The sequence below is a fragment of the Patiria miniata genome, unplaced genomic scaffold, assembly GCF_015706575.1.
Source record: "Patiria miniata isolate m_02_andy unplaced genomic scaffold, ASM1570657v1 HiC_scaffold_20, whole genome shotgun sequence".
NCBI lineage: Eukaryota > Metazoa > Echinodermata > Asteroidea > Valvatida > Asterinidae > Patiria > Patiria miniata.
This window is the reverse complement of record NW_024037059.1, coordinates 35,008,513-35,017,596: the sequence shown is the minus strand read 5'-3', so window position 1 is coordinate 35,017,596 and position 9,084 is coordinate 35,008,513.

The following is a 9,084-nucleotide window of genomic DNA, read 5'->3' as shown; positions in this document are numbered from 1 at the left end:
GTTCGTTTGTTAAAGTCAGTTTAAGGTCATCCATTTAATTAAAAGCGAATTAAAATTTGTTGCAGCTTTTGCTACTTTGTTACAAAAGCGAAGGTATTCGTATGTGTAAAACGATAAATTAATCGATATGACGACAATAGCCAAAAACTGCAAATACTCTAATATTGCTATCATTTACTATAAAGCTAGTTATAAAGCTAGCTGTAATCAACTGAGTAGTTAGTTGTAAACACCTAAGTAGCTAGTTGTAATCAACTGAGTAGCTAGTTGTAAACACCTAAGTAGTTAGTTGTAAACAACTGAGTAGTTAGTTGTAAACACCTCAGTAGTTAGTTGTAAACAACTGAGTACTGTATTTTTGCTGAGTTTTTAAACTCAGCAAAAATAATCGCTAATAAAAAAAAATTATAATTTTTTTTTATTATCATCGCATATATAAATGGAAGTGTTAAAAGTTTGTGGTCAGTGCCATAAATCCTGCGAGCAATTTGGTATAAAATCAAACGGTAAAGCTTATAAGACGTGTAATGAGTGAAGAGATAAAAATAAGCAAAATTATTACTCAAAATCAAACGTTTGTAAGTTTTGTAAAAGTGAAGATCTAAGCACCAAAGCAAACGGTGGAAAGTACAAAACCTGTGATGAGTGTAGAAGTAAACTGAAACAAAGAAAGTGTCCACACGGTCGACAACGCTACTTATGTAAAGACTGCGGTGGTTCTGGTATCTGTCCACACGGTCGTCAACGCTACTTATGTAAAGATTGCGGCGGTTCTAGTATCTGCCCACACGGTCGTCAACGCTGCTTATGTAAAGACTGCGGTGGTTCTGGTATCTGCACGCACGGTCGTCAACGCTGCTTATGTAAAGATTGCGGTGGTTCTAGTATCTGCACGCACGGTCGTCAACGCTGCTTATGTAGGGATTGTAAAAGTGATGATTGTAAAGCCGTAGAGTTTACTATTTCAAGATGGATCTTGGGTTGCCGAAAGAAGGATAAAGATAAAGATAGATATAATCCAGAACTTTTTATCGACACTGATTTTTTAAGAGGTCTTACAGAGGACTATAAAAATTGTTATTACGATGATTGCCAAGTCGCGCTGCAATACGATACTTTTAATGACGATATGGCAACGATAGAACGCTTAGATAATTCAATCGGGCACGTTAAAAGTAATTGTGTGTTGGCATGTAAAAGTTGCAACGTTAAAAGGAAATCTAACCAAGTCAATAACTAACAAGCTTTTTACTTACGCAAAATGCTCTTTAGGACAAAATGTTCTAAAGAGCATTTTGCGTTACTCAATTGTTTACCCCTCAAGTAGCTCGTAACTAACCGGAGGTTCGGTGTATACGACTAATTTACTATACCTGACATCTCTCAAATGTCGTTTTATACCATCGCGTTGTTCAATGGGTACGACGTCATTTTCGTCTAACGCTTGATCAAACGATGTTTTATCTTTGCAATAAAATAATGCCAACCAAGCCGTGTTTTCTCTATAATCTTTTAAAACGCTGTTGTACTTTTGGGTTAGTAACCAACAGCTGTGATTAAAGTGTCTTCCGCTAAACGCCATCTTGCTTAGCGCACACGTCTTTTTACGATACCTAACCTCTTGATCTGAAGAGCAATCGTCCACGATAAACAGCGTGGCAACACCTTCGAATACCTTCCTGTAAAAATCGATCGCTTCGTTGAGCGTCATCTTGTACAATTCCGGATCGCAGAGGTATACCTCAGGATCTGTGTAAACCCACTTTCTTTCGATGTACGTTTTGTTTTTAAATACGGTAGGGCAAATGATGACTATCGCTTCAAATGTATTTTTATAGTCTGACTCTAACAGATCCAAAATCCATTTGGTTTTACCCGAATTTGTTTTGCCGACGATTAAAGCGCAATGCGGCAGAATGTAGCCTGTCATTTTAACTTAACAGAGATTTAAAATTTCCGTCTTCCAAGTTCAATTGAGCATCCATGACCAAAAAGACGTACATCGTGAGGTCACCTTGACTTTCGGCTTCTCTGTTAAATTGGATGTTGATGCCTCCTCCGTCTCCGAGTTTCCTACCAGATCCGTGAGCGGAATTGTCGTCGTTACTTCTAAAATCGAGCCACAGACCATACTTGTCTTTTAGATAGTCTCCAAGGTCAAAGCCCGTCAAATTCAAGTCTTTAGCTACTCCACGCCCGCTTTCTGTATCGCTGTCTCCAAAGAACTTGATTATTTCATTCCAGTGTTGATATTGAAACATGCCTTGACTGTAGAGTTGATTAGGTTTACCTTCTACAGTCACTGATGTTTTGGTTACTTTTGGATTATAAAATCGCTGAGGGCTTTTGACTGAAGGGTCTTTAAACAAAAACAAAATACCCTTGAGACTCCTTATGGGTTGATTAACGCTGACGTTCCAAAGCGTGTCTGATTTGTTGACGGATCTAACTTCTAGCGAGTGGACTCGATCAAACAGATATTGCAGTAACCCCTTGTGTTTATTTCTGATGGTCATAGCTAGGTCTCTGTTAGTCACCACTTCGTATTCGAGAGACAAGTCTGAGACACTGTACATCGCCGCTGTATCTGAACTGCTGACTACTTTATCATGATCGTTAAACTTTATCTCATACGTCAGAGGTTGTCTTAAACCGCTTGGATAAAAGGGGTGATGTGAAGTTAGTATGTCAATGTCTAGGGGGATGTGGTATCTGTTACCATAGGCATTCGCGATAGCTTGATCTTTACCGCTGTTAGCACCTGTGTTACCATCTGCAGCTCCAATTCTTAGTTTAGACACGTTTTCTTTTTCTATGCCTGAGTACGCCATGTTTCGAGTTGCCTCGCTGTTAATCCAATTATCTTTGAAGTTGTGATATACGTCAGCGTGACGATAACTTATAATTTCGTGACCTTGAAGCCTTACGCTGATTTCGCTGACTAAATTTCTAGCTAAATTGTTATAAATGGTTCTATTATCGTCACTTCCACCGTCGAGTTCTAGATTGAAAGCTAGTTTACAAGTGCCGGGTACGATTACGTCGTTTACGCCTAATTGAGGAAACTTGACTCTCAGCGTTTGCCCCGCTGATATACTACTGGGATTGTGGGTAATGACCACCTCTTTTCTCTCACCTTTGATAGATCTGGGTACTCTCAACAGCCTTCTGGGATTGAGCTTTTTTCCATACGCATTCATTTTATAATAAGAGATTTTAAATTTAAAGATATCTGTAAGCTAAAAAAGATAAGATTAGCGTTCCTCCCGCGATAAATGCTAGTTCTTTTTCTATTTGTTGGTCGCTAGGCTCGTAAAAATCTTCGAGTTTGGGTTCGCGTTGCAGTCCTACAGGTAGTTCGGTAGACTGTCCACTCACCTCGTTGTAGTAACGCAACGCTCGGTCTACGTTGGAAAATGTTTCTTTAGAGACATTTTGTTTTCTGATACGTTCGTTGAGAAAATCTAGATACTCCGTTCGTTCTCGTTGCCACTTATCTTTGGCGGCTGAGAGTTGTTCTATCGCTAAATCGTGTCTCTTACGCTCCTCGTCAGCATCACTCTGTTTCAGATTTGAAAATAAAAAGTTTGAACCCGTAAAAGCTAAGGCGTTGACGATCGCACCTCCTAACATCATAGCAAAGCCAGACATATTATTATAAACGTCTTTTATAAAATTATGCAAACATTATCTGAACTGTATTATAGTCCAAGCGGTTATTGGAGAGGTGAAAGTGCCGTCGATCATTTGCACGATAAAACAAAACTCGATAAAAAGGTAATCAGAGATTGGCTTAAAAAACAAGCGATCTGGCAAATTTATCTACCGGGTCCTGCGTATGTACCCAGGCCTACGAGTACTTTGCGAGAGTTTGAAACACCAAACGACTTTCACCAAATGGATGTGCTATACCTACCCTGGGATAAAGTAAAACGCAAGACTTATAAATACGCTTTGACGGTTGTCGACGTTGCGAGTCGATACCACGAAGCAGAACCTTTGGTTTCTAAAACGGCGGGTGAGACCCAGGATGCTATCGTCAAGATTTACGCGAGATCGCCTTTGAGTTACCCTAAAACGTTGAGAGTAGACGCCGGTACCGAATTTAAAGGTGCATTTAAAAAATGGATGGCTTCAAAAAACGTCGATATTATCGTAGGCGAACCTGGAAACCACCGATCGCAGGGTATCGTAGAAAGATTTAATCGAACGCTAGCCGAGAGACTGTTTGGTCATCAGTACGCTCAAGAAATGTTAAATCCCGAGAGTAGAAACACGCAATGGGTCGAGCGATTACCCAGCGTGATCAAAGCTATAAACGATGAAACGACGAGATTAATAGCTAAAGCACCGTCAGAGGCGGTTAAACTAGAACAGGTCCGGCAATCGCCGGCTAACCCCGTTAAAACAAAAGAGCAACAATTACCGCAAGACGCAATGGTTAGATATTTATATTACCCGGGCGAGCAAGAGGGTGGAACTTCGAGAAGAGCCACAGATCCCATTTGGAGTGTAGACATTTATAACGTTGAAAAAAGAACGAGTCAATTTAAAATGATTAACGGTAAAAAAGTCACGACGGGCCCTACTCTTTATTACCTGCAAGACGGCCCAAAAAGGAGTTTTGTGCGATCAGAGCTTCAAGTCGTACCCGAAGACACGCAATTACCGCCTAATTAATATCTAGATTGCGGTGACCATAAGCGAGCGTGTGTATTCCATCCGGTAAAATGTACCTCTTTGTATCCAACGGACTCAACGACAATTTATCTAGTGATAAGGTATAAAGGATGTGATTTTCTGATCTAATGTGAGTCATCGTTTCTGTTTTAGGTGTGTTTTTAAAGATGCAGTCGTAGTAGTGTTGGTGTTTCAATTTTTTGTCAGTTACCGATTTTGTGACCCCCTTGGCTTTTTTAAGGTTGTCGCCACCTGCTAAAATCGAGTACATCTTAGGTCTTACGCAAACGGCTTCTTGAATGACCTTACCTCCAAATTCGTCTTTAAATTTGCCGATCACTTTCTTATTAGTTGAGTCGTACAAAGGATGATCTGTTGGGTAATTTGAAAAGTCGTATTGTCGCCCATGAGATTGTATATCTTTGTATACATCGTCAGTATAAACGACAACCAACAGACTGTCCGTATCCGTATACATCAACCTGATTTTATCTTTGTACTTATGTTTCAAATGGTTGTAATAGAAGTCGTACATCAGCGTCTTTGAGAGATCTAAGATACTCACTCCACAGTAAATGGGTTTGTTTAACACGGTTTTAGTCCTGTACTTTTCGACAAATGACAGGCCACATTCTGTAAACGGTGTTGTTGTTTTATAGCTTGGTTTTTGTATGATTTTTTGATATTTTTTTTGATCGCTCTCGTTATTGTCTCTCAGTAGGTAACCGTCTATTCGATTTCTAACGTTTTCCATCGTCTTACCAAACACGCTGTTATTCATGAGTTTAAAAAAGTCTTTCTCAAAATCAGAGGTTGCTTTTGTTCGGAGTTGCGTGTTTTTATCGATGTAAGATTTCATCCAAGGCGCTTGTTTAAATCTTAACACGCGATGTACCTTTTTTAGTTTCAAACCGAGATCGAGGTATAACTGCAACGTAACGTAGTGCAACACGTATTTTTGTTTTGAATTAAGCGTACACGTTAATTTTTGTACGTTGCTACTAGGTTCGTGTTGAAGTAACTCGTTTTGATAATCAGACATCCAAGCTTGGGGTACGACCATATTTTCAGGTGCTAGGGGATAATCGTTATGCTTGACGTGTAGATCGTGCGGGTAATCGAGGTCTACTTCAAAAAAGTAGCCGGTGTTGGACGTTTTCTTAAGCGTGGTTATCCTTTCTTCAGTAAACGGTTTCGAAGACACCCATTTAAAATCGCTGTACGGTAGATATTGACTCATAGCCCAACCGTACAGATTGTTGGCATCCAGATAAGCGATATAACTCGAGGGCTTGTTTGAATCGTAGTCATCAAGATACTCGTTATTGGCTTTGTGATGCCTCATTCCACCCACGCTCGAGATACCTCCTCGTTTTGCCTTTTCAAAAAATAAATGTTTGTCTACGTCTTGCAATAGTTCGAGTTTAGCTTTCGAGTGTTTCAATAGAGCATCCCAGGACAATCCGGGTGCGGTGTAATAATTGGCTGGATCTAGCCCGTAGTTTGTAATGCACGTTCTTCTAAAGTTTTCAAATACGCCTGCAAGGAGGAGGGTATCGGTAGTCACGTACAAGTCGTGATATTCTCCTAGATTTTGTATACCAAACTCGTTCCACACGCGTTGAGCTCTGTCGTAGTCTTGTTGCGACACACGTTCGTCTTTTAGTCTGCTGTAAAACTTGTCGATGGGTGGTAGGCTGGTCTCTTGAAACTTATCAAACGAGTTCATATATTCATAGGGATAAATTCCTTTATGTAATAATAAGTCAGGGTTCGGATAATGCTTTTTGAGTAGATGAAACGACTCTTTTGGGCAAGCTTTCACTAGCTTATCCAACGATGATGCCATAAAACTAAACGAGTCTAAAAATCGTAGATTTCCTATCATAAACGAAATATACTTTTCTGAATTTTTAGCGATCACTTGTATTTCTGTTTCGTCATCGTATTCTGTCATTCCCTGCATGATCAGGTGAGCGTCGTAATTTTGTAAATTGTGAAAAAAGACCGGTATCGGTGTACAACCGGGTTTAACCTGCAGTTTGAGGTTACAATAAGCATGTGTGGCACCCCTATATTTACCAGTTACGTGACAGTGATCTCTCACTTTTCTGAATTTGTTGATTCTCTTTTCGCAGTCGAGACATTTAGACTCGATAAATCCTTTTTTGTTTTTGTATTGATACTCCCCCTTTTGTTTTATCGTCTTGGGTTCTCTGGGTTTTTGGCACTGACAGTTGCTTGAGTAATTAGGATAAATTGGTTTTTCACAAATATAACAAGTGTTTGTTTTATCATGTTGTTCTTTATCTCGCTCAGTAAATTCAATGGGTTCACAGAGGTTGAATATATCATTGATGTCTGACTGTAATTCTAACACAGTTTTTACAAACTTTGATGCAGCGTCTTTGCCTCTATAAGTCTCTTGATACACATTTTTACCGTCGCATTGGACAACAACCAATGAGTAACCGCTTGCTTTATGAACGTTAATCTTTTTTGTATTTGCCTCGTTGTCTGAGTGAGTAGGTTTAGATGGGGGTGTGGGTGTTGTTGTTGTTTGCAGTATGGATTCAAAGTCAGCATAAATGACAAATGGTGCTTTTTGTTTGTGGCTATAGTTTTTAAATTCTAATATCGGGATGGATCTCTCTTCACTTGGTTGCCCGTCTATGTATTTTGGTTTACCTAGAGGAAATACAATCTTTGATGGATGTGCATCTATACCCTTACAATCAGCGATATGTCTATCTAATTTGTTTTGATTGGTAAAATGACATAGACATCTTCGACAGGGGTATTTCTTACATTTATGTTTTGTAACGTCGTACATCAACCTCGTAAAATACTTCACCCAACAATAGTGATGCTTGTCACCTTTAGAAATCAAAAGCAGATCAATCTCTTTTGCTTCGTAGTTTTTAGATACATATAATGGATATATCTCACCCTCATAACCGTATACGTTTATCGATAAATTATTTTGTCTTTCTATCTTGGGTATCTGGTCTACAGGTGTCGGAAAGTCAACGCCTTTAAATTTGAGTCCGTCGTCTTTGGTGTATACAACAGGTTCTTCTTTATGAATTTTATATTTAGGATCGTTTTTTATGTTATTCTTCACTTTGTCTGTATACAACCCAAGAGCAGCTCTCAAACACCATCTCAAACACTCGTCGTCTTTGTTTTTGATGTTTATCATCGCCTTCTTAATTTTAAGTTTTTTGGGTAGGTCTATGTAAGAACTACCTCTCGCTGGATTATATCTGTTGATGTTAATATACAACGCCATTATCTTCTTTAAAACCCAGCCAGATCCTTGATTCGTATACCTTTCATCCTTTTTGAATAGCTCATCGATCTCTTCTTTTAAAACCTGTTTTATTTGACTTTGATTTAAAATGGTTTTCGGTTTGCTATAATGAATAGCTTCGATCGTTTCGATAATATCAGGTTTGGTTTTTTCGTATTTTATTTTGATTGTGAGCTCTACTTTTAAGCCCCTGAGCTCTCTCAATTCTGACTTGATTTTATTGACTACCTGCTCCTTGTGTGAATCAAAAAACTTGATTAAATCGTGGTTATAAAGTCTAGGAATCAGTTCCCAGTTTCTAAAGTTGTTTCTAAATCTCCTCGTCGCTCTAAACTCAGCCTCTTGAAAATCCTCGGGTTGTCTGTATGTTTGAATCGCTGAGATTAAATCTTTTTTCAAAAATCGTCCTTTATAACCCGACGGTACGTATTCTATATTGTGTTTGTCTACAATCTGTTTGAGCTCATCTAGTCTCTTTTGCCTCAAGTTTTTAAATTGAGCTTCGTAGTTCTTTATTCCCTCAATGTAGACTTTACGACTAAGATAAACATTTCTATTGTATGGTATATGATACCGCTGTACGTAATCACGTAGTGTTGCTTTGTTCCATCTAGAATATCCTTTAACGATTGGTCTGATTGTGTTGGTCTCCATTTTATTATATAAAATATAATATATTTATTTTTTTTTTTTGTCATTTTTTTTAGAGGTCAGACTTTGGATTTATAAGCAATATTTTCTAAGATTTTAGATCAGATTTCTAAGAATTTGGATCAGATTTTTGTAAAAATTTAGATTAGATTTTTAAGAATTTAAATCCAAATTTCTAAAAATTTAAAATCAAAATTTAGATCAGAGATTTTTTTATCTAAAAATTTTGATCAAAATTTTGATTCAAAATTTTAAAAATTTTGACTGGGGGATTTTGGACTGGGGAATTTGACGTTGGGGATTTTTGAAACGAGAGCGGCGAGCCTGGGCTCGCCGCAGATTTTCCATTTAAGTCTAGCACCCCCACTATCCTTACTACTGACTGACTTGATTACATTTGTTAATATGTGTTGACCGGGAAAGCAAACTGAACGTAATTG